Source organism: Dermacentor silvarum, chromosome 1 (genome assembly GCF_013339745.2).
Source record: "Dermacentor silvarum isolate Dsil-2018 chromosome 1, BIME_Dsil_1.4, whole genome shotgun sequence".
Lineage (NCBI taxonomy): Eukaryota > Metazoa > Arthropoda > Arachnida > Ixodida > Ixodidae > Dermacentor > Dermacentor silvarum.
In genome coordinates, this window is record NC_051154.1 from 145,170,629 (window position 1) to 145,182,273 (window position 11,645).

At 44.3% G+C, this 11,645-nt stretch overlaps 1 protein-coding gene across 2 annotated transcripts in view; it reads left to right on the forward strand.

Annotated features, from left to right (window-relative positions):
• LOC119436197 (uncharacterized) overlaps nt 1-11,645 on the forward strand; it is a 47,018-nt gene that overhangs the window by 25,395 nt on the left and 9,978 nt on the right. Inside the window, exon 5 of one of the 2 annotated variants that reach the window (XM_037702975.2) lies at nt 1,487-1,629. The exons of the other annotated variant lie outside the window; for it this stretch is intronic. The gene's annotated coding sequence lies outside the window, so the exon portion shown is untranslated. Of the gene's footprint in view, nt 1-1,486; nt 1,630-11,645 lie in introns of those variants that run through there. 2 annotated transcript variants of the gene reach the window in all.

Genomic DNA, 11,645 nt, shown 5'->3' on the forward strand with positions numbered 1-11,645 from the left:
TACGTCAGCAAGGGCTTTTATGATAGCTCCGACCCGAGCTTGATGCCGGGCCCTCTTATATTCAGGGTGCATGTTTCTAAGGATAGGGTCTGTGTGGATGCAGCTACGGATGTCAGTCTGGATCGATTGTTTGGGGCCCTGTTGATGACAATAAGTGAAGCCAAGCGGGGATAGAATGAAGCGTCCCGTTTCAGTAAGGGTGAGCCGTTCAAGCTGAAAGCGTTGTTAGGCTTTAATGAGTTTGGCAAGGGTGTTGTGAACTCCCAGTTGGTTGAAGAGTGCTGGTGTAATGCGGGAGGCCAAGTGCTTGCTTGTAGACCCCTCGTATGAGGGTGTCGAGCTTGTTTTGCTCAGCCCGGTACCAGTTGAGGTACGCAGCAACGTAGGTAATGTGACATATGTCACAGTAGTGCACGAGGCGGAGAAGGCTTTCTTCTTTGAGTCCCCCTCGTCGGCTGGAGATACGTTTAAGGAGGCGTAGGGTGTTTTGAGATTGGGCACAGATCTTCTAGAGAGCCAAGGCGTTGGAGCCGTTGGTAGAGATGGTGAGACCGAGGACCCGGATACTAGGGACGCGTGGGATAGGACTGCCATCTTGAAAGCGTAGGGTAATGGCGTCACAGGGTCGGTGATCAGATTGGTGTTTGGAAGGGCGTCCCCGCTGAATGGGCTTGTAGAGAAGAAGCTCCGGTTTAGCGGACTGTGCTCCAAGGAGCACAGTCCGGTTCCTTGGAGATAGGCTCAAACCGTGTCAATCGTCGTTTCGAGGGCTGACTCCTCTTGACCCTCACTGCCTCGGTGCGCCCAGATGGTGATGTCGTCCGCGTAGATGGTATGGTTGATATTGTCAACTCGCTGTAGTTGCTGGGCAAGGCCAATCATGACTAAGTTAAAGAGCATAGGAGAAATAACTGAACCTTGCGGGGTGCCTTTACTGCCAAGGGGAAGCTGATCTGATCGTAAATCCCCGGCCGAGAGAGGAAGTCACGGATGTAATTGTAGGCTCGCTCTCCCAGGTGGAGGTGGGAGACCTGGACAATGATAGCTGCATGGGAAATGCTGTCAAAGGCTTGAGTGAGGTCGAGTCCGAGGATAGCTTTCATGTTACGGGAACGGTGGTTTAGTACTTGATGTTTGAGCTGCAACATAGCATCTTGAGTAGAAAGGTGAGGGCGAAATCTAATGATGGTGTGGGGATAGATAGAGTTGTCTTCAAGGTGAGTGTTGATGCGTGCTAAGAAGGCGTGTTCCGTCACCTTGCCTACGCATGAAGTGAGGGAGATGGGCCTTAGGTTGTTGAAGCTAGATGGTTTGCCAGGCTTTGGGATTAGGATAACGTTCGCAGTCTTCCAGGCAGCTGCTAAGGCGCCATATATAACTACATATATAACTACACTTGCTGACTATTTAGTTAGTTTAGGGTATGTATTATGGCCGTGCCACGTGACGCTATCTTTTTTTTTCTTGTTTGCCCTCATCCTTCCAGACATTGGAATACCGCACACCCGGAGAGTTCTGCTGTACGACTGCAAGATAACCGGCAACGACAATATGGTGAAGCTGGAGGCTTTACCTGTGTATCTGAGTGCTACATATGGAATAAAGAGCATATTGCAGTTGTTCGTCCAATCAGGCATTAAGAAAAATTAAATTCTGTGGTATCACGTGCCAAAACCATGATCTGATTGAGGCACGCCGTAGTGAGAGTCTCCAGATTAATTTTCACAACCTGGGGCTCTTTAACGAACATCTGATGTATGGTACACGAAAGTTCTTGCATTTCGTCACCATCGACATGCGGCGGCCATGGCCGTGGAAATCAAACCAGCTGTCTCGCGCTTAGTTCTGTTTTTATTTTAACGGTAGTCTTGTTTTAGTAGTATATACTTTTGTGTGCACAAGTGTTAGTGCTGTGCTTGTGTATTCGTGCTTGTTGCTTGTGCAATTTCATCTTACACGCTCAGGATGGGATCACTTGGTCATGTGCTCGAATTGGGCAAAGTCAATTTTGAGGGTGAGCCACCCAAATTTTGGGGGTTGGCCAAGTAAATTTTTGGAGAGGGCCAGGTCGGTTTCGAACGTGGGTCAACTGAGTTTTCGAATTGGTTAAAGTCAATTTTTTGCGTGTGGGTCAGGTTGGTTTTCATTGAGATTGAAACGTGATGTCATCACTTGCTCACGCGGATGTTAACTATGGCGAGATGACGAGCGCCGCCACATGCGTCGCGGGCGTGGAACCACCATAGTCCGCGAGATGAGGCAGCGAAGGAAAACCGTCAGCGTTTGTAGGTTGAAGTGTACTGTCCGTTCCACTCGGACCACTGTATGCACCACTGCGTGGTATATGCACACAGCTGCTCGGCAGGGACGCTAGTGTTTGTGCGCACAGCGCTCATGCCAGCAGTGAGAGGCAGAGCTCTGCCCTGGCTCTGCTGCAGAATCGATTGGGCGGAGCACGAGGGTGAGTCCACTTTGCTTTCTCGTTTTTGCAGCCAAACGTGCGGCGCGTCTCTATAGCGTCTCTGGAGACCTTCTAACCCTCCACGTGCGGTCCGCGCATGCGCTTCGATACCATGAAAGCACGACGACGCCTCGAACGTTCCTATAATTGATATCGCGATAAAATGGAATGGTAGCTGTTGTAACAAGGGCATCACCCACACCTATTGCCACAACAAGCAGTAAGAGACAATGAATGTAAGGGAATATATATATATATATATATATATATATATATATATATATATATATATATATGGTACATCGCCGGCACGTGCCCGAATGATACATTATAGATTTAGTTGTTTTTTTTCAATTTTAGCTTTCACTTCGGCATGTGCAAAGTATGTAGCATATGACAGCGATGCACCCTACATTTCTTTTTAATTACTATTTACTCTCATATGTCATTGCTCACCGTTAGATTTGTACAAGTGGAGCAGCCGTGGTACGCAGTGCCTCCACCGACAACAGACAAAGTACAAGGGAAGAGCATACAGCTGAACAGACCAAGCGATTTCAGAAACGAACTCACGTCGTCAGTACGTTTCTGCCTAATCCCACAGCTCGGTGCCGGGCAGAACGAGCTGCGCTTCCATCAGCATGAACTGTGCATTTTCAGTCCCAGCACACTTAATCACGTCATATTAGCGTATTTTCTAATGCAGTCTTGCCGCCACTGTCTTGTATTATTCACCTATAAAGTACAACCGGATTCTCAATCAGGTGCATCACAGCTGGCAGTCAAGCAGGACAGAATTTAATTTAATTTTATTAATTAAATAATTTATTTATTTATTTATTTATTATACATCTTTCAAGGCCCGAAGGCACTACAGAAAGTAATGGTAACAAATAAAAATAAATAAAAAAGAAATATGCGGACAATTACATGAAGAAAAATGTTACACGATAGCCTGCTAGACTGTTGTTTTGAATGAGGATGTGTCTGTGATCTGAGCGATGGAAGCAGGAAAGTGGTTCGAGTCGAAACTTGTGCAGGGTAAAAAAAAATTGGCGGTGGTTTAGCTCTCGTTAAACCTACTCGAGTAGCGATAGCTACAGAGCCCCGGCTGCGTTTAGGCTTCGCTTGTAGTTAGACATGTTGTTATTAAACTTAGTGGCTTCCCACTAGACTAAGCAATAGAGACGTTGTGGTCAACCAACGGGTAAAACCAACGGCCGGAGCGGTGGCCGCGCGGCGACCGCGATGAGGCGAGTTGCCGGAGTACGAGGCCCGTGGTGTGACGTCACACAGAGGGCGCGGCGAAGGCTCCAGCTGCGGCGGTTGCCAGGCAACGACGGACGCACGCCTGTGGGAGCGGTGGCCGCGCGGCGACCGCGACGAGCCGTGTCACCGGAGAATCGAGGCCCGTGGTGTGACGTCATACAAAGGGCGCGGCGAGCGCACCACCTGTGAAGTCCCTTGATAATTTGAAAGTACCGACATTCTTAGAACTCTGCCGCCGCGCCGAATACCCTCGCACGCCCTCCTCTCCCGCCTCTAGAACCGGCGCTTTTCTGAGCGATGATTGGCCCCTCGGGCCGTTGCCCGGGAAACGCGAGCGGAATGACGCTTTTCTTGTGTTTTCATTTTTCGTCGGCGCCATTAGCAAGCCGCCTCCCTCTGTTGCGAGCCAAGCTAGCGCTACCAAAACTCTTGCGCTCTTAGGATATCGAGCGTCGTGTGAGGATGGAGTTAGAGAAATGCTTTTTCACGCGAGCCTTGACTCGCTACAGGTATCTGCGAACAAGGGGAGGGAACTGAGGCTCTCATTATGACATACACATGAAGGAAACCATCAGTCGACGAAACCAAGGCAGTCATAGGGGAGTGCTTCTATTTTTTTTTCTTTTTAAGTTGTGGTGTTAAATACTTCGAAATTCATTGTCTAATCATTCATAAAAGAAATAATTGATTAGAAAGTAGAAGAAAAAACAACCATGCGCCGCCGGTGGGATCCAACCCACGACCTCCGAATTTCGCGTCCGGTGCACTATACTCGCGGACAACTTTCTGTGGCAATGAAGAGAAAGCTACGGAGGCAAAGCGCGCACAAGCGAGAGCGCTTCAGAAAAGAGTTCCTCGTTTTAAACCACGTTGGTTTAGGCTGTGGAAGAGAAAACATAAATAGCTTATTAGCAACAGTTAAATAAGACAGAACACACTACTGAGCGTATAAGTTTACTTATTTTGCGGCTTTTCCCTTCCGCGTCTGGGCTAACGCGAAACCGTCGCACGTGAAAGCTGCGTCGGTTCAGCGTCCGTTCCGAGCAACCAAAAGCACTGTCAAACTCGGCCGGACTACTTGGCGCGGTAACACATGTGCAGCATCCACGCGCCCGTAGCTTTCCCTTCATTGCCACAGAAAGTTGTCCGCGAGTATACCAACTGAGCTACGGCGACGGCTGTCCAATCTTCAATTTTTCTGGGTATTTATGTCTAGTGTAAGCTAATCCAGAGAGTGTTGACGAGCGCCACTCTCCTCCATAGCGGCGGACGTAGTACGTCCTGTATTACTGCAGGTGTCACGTGGCCCGTGATCGAACGTTCTAATCAATTATTTTTTTCATAAATGATTACACAATGAATTTCGATTAATTTAACACCACAACCTAAAAAAAAGGTAGACACACTCCCCTATGCTTGCCTTGGTTAAGCCGACTGCTGGTTTCCTTCACAGGTGATCTGAGTTATATATACTCTGAGATATATCTTGAAAAATATTTCCAGGTTCATGACCTCGGTAATTTAGAAAATGGTACGAATTATTTCCTTCCAGCTGTCAATCACAAAATGACTACGTCCTTTATGGCAAGGCTTTACAGCGCTAAATATTGTTTCGACATGGGTATCTGAAGGCCTCCTAAAATGCCATCAAGGGATTAGCCTAGATACTTCATCCAGAGAACGTAATATTTCCATAACTTGATCTAATTATCCGTTGGCGCGACTAATCATCCAGAGATTTCAAATCAAACTCCTTGGCCAGGCCACTTCTCCAAATAGTCGGTAAAATTGTCTCTCCCTCGAGATCATGAAAAAAATGTTATTGTCTTTCAAGCAGCTGTGTTTTTTCTTTATTCAACAAGTAATACAGTAGCTGCATGGAAATCACTCCGAGGCACCAAGAAACTATCCTGCCTCTAAAACCACTCGGGAGCAGATTCATAAACAACAGCATTTCTGCGAAACTCATCCACTAGATAAAATCTGCATTTAGCACAACGTCAGTGGGCTGAAAACTATTGAAGAATGTACAAACATATAACGTAAATATTCTACCATTAAAGCTGCGCGCTAATAATACGACCGGTATTAAAATGCCAAAGCCTATGTAGGCTATAATATTACGCAGTTATTGTTCATGGCGCAAGCGTTCGTACTTAACGCTTTTATTGCGCAAACGAGAAGATGATTAAGGGGGCTCATGGTAGGGTCAATCATGTCCCACAACTTTCTCGCGCTTTTGTTTAATAGTAGAACGTAAAAAAAAAGAAAAACGAAAACGTTAACTTAGGCGCGCTCGCGGGCGCCAGCAAACGACGCATAGGGCCGTCGCCCGCACGGCGGCCTTAGCGTGCCGTGCGCACAGTGCGCAGCCGACTGGGAGAGGATATCGAGGAGGAAAACGCGTGTGTGGAGGAGAGTGTCACTACTTTCTATTGACCCTTTTCGCGGAGCAGTTTGGTTTAGAGAAACGAGATGGCGCTCACGGCGGCGCGCCATACCTCTCCTCAGCGACCGCGCACGAATATGAAACCATTACCGCTTGCACCTTGCTTCTGTGCGATCAGCTGTCGGAAATGCAACTGAGTTTTCGCTAACACACTGTGCTCCAATCATGCTAGATTGAATCATGTGGATTGAAGACGTGTGCAGTAGTTGGCTGCAAAAATAGTGACTGGCCTGTTAAGGAATAGAATGAATCTGTGTGGCCAAGTTCGCGGATCGCTGCTGCAACTGTCCGAACGTGTTACCGGCACTTCGTGATGTACGGCTTTCCTCGAGGATACAGAAATTTGCTAATCCGCCAGCCTTGTATCGCTAACCTTCAAAGAAAGGGCTTCATCTCCAGAACGTCGGCAAGAGTGAGTACCACTCGTTAAACAAATTTAGGGAGTAGCGCCGCTTCCTGTCATACTAAGTTTCGCGCACATTATCTTTACACATATGTCCCAAATGGCAGGACAACTTACGTCCACTCTATCGCCGACGTATCAAGGATAAGTGAATGGGCGCACACTTGAATATATGCGCACTGTATACGCACAATAAATGACGGACTACACCTATGGCGCACGAATGGTCGAAGTTGAATGTTTCGTGACGGTTCACAAGAGTAAGCGAGTTATTAGCTGTACTATACATTTGCTACAAGGTATTACAATGTACAAAACAGCTACGTTTCAAGCCTTGTGCGCAACAAGAACAAATATATCGGAACTGAGCACACCCGCGAGCGATTAAGCAGAAAATAATCAGATAGTGGCCGCACCGAGGAACTTCACTGAGTCAGAAACTGACAAGTCACTGCTTCAAATATTTGCCGAATAAAGAACAAAGAGCAAAACACACTAATCCTGACTGAATTCATAATCTGAAAGCTTGGATAGCTTGGAATACATATTTAGCCCCGCTTTTATAAACGAGCACAATATACGCTGCTTGCGCCGTTTGGACATAAGTTAACCGGCTCCGAAAGCGCTTTTGCATGTTCTCCGAAGCTGTGATCAAATATTCGTGTCGTTCACCCAGTCACCGTCTACGATATCTCCCAAAACAGAGGTTTTCTAAGCCGCGCCGGTGTCGTACACTTCCATTGTAAACAAGGAGGCAGTTGAGGCAAGCAATGGACGCGTCACCACGTGATCAAACATGGCAGCGCCCACGGGATCGCCGCGAAAAGGGTCAATATCAAAGGGTTTTAGCCAGCTGCGGCGGTTGCCAGGCAACGGCGGACGCGCGCCTGTAGGAGCGGTGGCCGCGCCGTGGTGTGAAGTCACAGTGCGGCCACGGCTCAAAGTGCGGCGACGGCGAAGCGGCGAAATCCTGGCGTAATGTAGCTATCGCTACAAAATAATCATGGTATACCTGTTCGTTCGGCAAGATGGCAAGGTAATTTTATATCTATGGTGACGTCGGGATGAAACTGTTTAATATGCTGTAACCACCAGTATAGCACGTATACTACGTTTAGTTGAACCCGACTAAGACGGGGCGAGTTGGCTAGTCGGGCGCAAATCCGTTCGACGAATAAATGAAAACGCTAGCGAGCCAGGTCGAAATAGCGTCTGGGCCAGCTGGGTAAGTCTGCGCCAAATTGGCTCGTAGCGGTAAATTGATTCACTCCACCCGCTTGCCGAAATGCATGTCAAAGCTGTCGGGTCGTCTAAGGGTCAGCCAGCCTTCCGACTCGACTCGCTCGAGTCAAGTTCATCTAAACGAAGCCACAGCAAGTTGGGTCGCGAAGTACCGAACAATAAAGTTTATTACTTAAAATGGTACCTATATATAGTCGGAGCCAGACTCATTGCAAGCGAGACAATATCAATATCTAACTCATTGTGCTTGTTAACACATTCGTGTTTTTTCATTAAGTGGCTAACTGGTATGTGAGAATGAAACAAAAGTTCAAAATAAGCCGTCGAAGGAGGGAAATGAAAGGATGAAATTGTCGGGTCACGCTTTTACAGTGCTGTCTGCATGAGGGACACTTTGCGATGTTATAGGTACAACGCATATCCCGTAGCCTATTTTAATAAAAATTTAGAAAAACTGCCACAGGGGCCACAAGATTTTACCACCATTTCTACGCGTCTGAATAGAAATGTCTTAACGTGACCATGACATTTAGAAAGTTTGCGTCACAGATACAAGGCCCTACAAGGCCAGATACAAGGCCAGATCCCTTACAAAAATTTTTGTAGAAAGTCTATATAAAGTGTGTAGACATTTGTCTATGAAGTCAACAGACTTTTTGTAGACATTTCTTTAGACTAGTCTACAGACAGTCTATGGACTTATGGCCATACACTAATTGTAGACTAGTCTACAAAATGTCTGAGTCTATAGACTGACTATAGACTGTCTACAGATCAATGAAATTTCACTTTTGTAGACAAATGTCTATAGAATGTCTATAGACAAATGTCTATAGGCTTATATAGTTTTGCTTTTGTAGAAATAAGTCTATAAAATGTCTATAGACAGATGGCTATAGACTATCCATAGACTATTCCTATAGACCAGTCTATAGACAGTTTATGGACTTATGGCCATACACTATTTGTAGACTAGTCTACAAAATGTCTGAGTCTATAGACTGACTATAGACGGTCTATAGATCAATGAAAATTCACTTTTGTAGACAAATGTCTGCAGAATGTCTATAGACAAAAGTCTATAGGCTTATTTAGTTTTACTTTTGTATACGTAAGTCTATAAACTATCTACAAACGCCTATAGAGTATCTATAGACTATTCCTATAGACCAGTCTATGGACAATCTATAGACTTATGGCGGTACACATTTTGTAGACTAGTCTACAAAATGTCTGATTCTATAGACTGACTATAGACGGTCTATAGATCAATGAAAATTCACTTTTGTAGACAAATGTCTGCAGAGTGTCTATAGACAAAAGTCTATAGGCCTATATAGTTTTACTTTTGTAGACATGTCTATGAAATGTCTACAGGCTATAAACTATTCCTATAGACTAGTATATAGTCTGTCTATGGACTTATGGCCTTACACTTTTTGTAGAATGTGGTACAGTCTGCCTACAGAGAGTTCCTGTAGATCAGTCTATTGCTAATCTATAGACTTCAGCCTTACAATTTTACAGGGTGTCCCAGCTAACTTAAATTTAGTGAAGCTGTTCAATGAAAAATAATATTAAGAAAAGACACTGCAATAAGATCCGATTTTAAGACCTATGGCGTGCATTCGGCCGTGAATTCAGAGGTCTGACCTGTAGGTCTTTTTAGGATCATATATCTTGCACCGAGTTGTTTTTTAACCTTTCATTTTCATTGACCAGCTTGGCTAAAATTACTGGGACACCATATATACTAGATAATACACCACATTTTGCCAACTATGTTTCGGCAGGCAATGTTATTCTATAAACACTCGCTGCTGGGGTTTGCTATTGGAAATATGTTTATTGGAAATGTCTACAAAAATTTATTGTACCCAGTATGCATATGGGAACATACATAGGGAACTGTACATAAAAAAGCATGCATGCAGATGGAAGCAGTCAAAAATCTAAAATGTATGCAGCCGTGAATCATTATGTAAAGCTGCATGAGCATTTGTGCAATTGCACATTGAAGAAAGTTTAGTTGCATGCAATGCATTCGCTTGAATGAAATCTACTATCTGCAAGTTAGTTAAAATTTTTGTTTACATATGGCAGCAACAAAATTTTGAACGTGTATTATGCATGTGCACCTGTTGCTTCCCATCTGCATTTATGCATTCATGTTAATAGATTATTAATGATCCTGAACCAGCTGCACTCTCATATGTTGCAGAAACAAATATTTCAAGCAATTCCACTAGTGCAGACTCATGCAGTGCAACAAAGAAAACACGTGCACCGATATTGAAATAACTGTTTTTATTGAACGATATAATACATTAATTTATTAAAATGCATGTCTTATGCTATCATCAAAAGAGAATATTTACATATTTACAGCTGCTTCCCCTTGGCAAGCATGGTTTCCAGGCTGGCCTTGACCTTCGTGTAAGCCGTTCCGAAGGTGCTGCAGGTGCATGCTGCAAATATGTAGATACAACAATGTGAGGCAAAAATAACAAATGTGTATTTTTTGTACGTTCGTTAAGCAGCTTAATATATTCGCTCAAACCGCTTAAGTCAATCCTTAATACGGTTTAACTATGCCTAATGGCTGCTTGTCAATACAAAACAGTACCATCACATAATGTTTCACTCTACCGTATGGTGAAAAATTAAACTGTTACAATTGCTGCTGGTGCCAGCAACAGTATGTTACATTTTTTGACAAGGCCATATGACACGTAATGTACTTAATTAGCCCAAATGACCTCTATATTAATTGCTGAAACTAGGCTACCCAGTTGGACTGCTTACATTTTTGGCTGGTAATTAAATATACCCGCGCGGAATGATATGCTCAGAAGAGAGACTGGAGTATTGAACGTATCATGCCAAAGATTGTAATTTATTTTCCTTAATACACATTTAAATGTCTTTCTCGTACTCTTAACTGATACATTGGCCATAACTTCAATAGAAGGCAGATGGATTAATTGTGTCAATATGGTCACTTAGTTTCCTATAGATAATCATATCTTTCTGGAATGCTGACACGGTTGCAAGTTAGGTATACCACATGAGCACAAGAAATACCCCGTGAGCACTTTCTGTGTTGTGGCACGACACATATGCACCTTCTGGGAAACAAAACTGAAACTGTCATTACAATGAATGCTATCACAGTAAATAATTGAAGGCGCTCTATAACATAAGTATTTTTTCTAGAGTTTCGAGGTTCAGGACACTTACGTAATGCAAAAAGATTGAGTAAGAAATGCCCCCCCCCCCCATGTCAGCATGCTTCACTTTCATTTCTTTTTCAGAAAATCGTACCTATTTGTAATTTTTTGGGAGGTGAAATGCTTCAAAAATATGTTTAAGACAGCGATTCTCTGGAAACATTGTATGGAAATAACAAGACAGCATACCTATGTTGACATTTTCAATTTCCTTGGTGTTTTTTCAACCTTTCCCTGGCTGTTTTCATGAAAATTCCCTGGTAGTCTATGACACCCGCAGTTTAGGGGCAATAAAAATATTGTGGTTTAATGCTTGCCAAATTACTGCCAGTACATAATTATAATTATAACGAATAACACGTCAGTCACGTGAAATGCACTATTAGATTCAGCTGAATTGAAGCACTTGTTTAATAAAGCAGACAAGGGCTTGGCCAAGTTCGTAATTCATGGCAACACGAGCACAGCACAGAAAATCCTCAAACTCTCCTCAAACCAATGGCTTCAGTTTCAAACGTGTAAAGGGTGCTTCCCCGAACCACTAATTTATTGTTTTCCAATTCTTTCGGTTAAGTTGCGAAGCTGCGATGA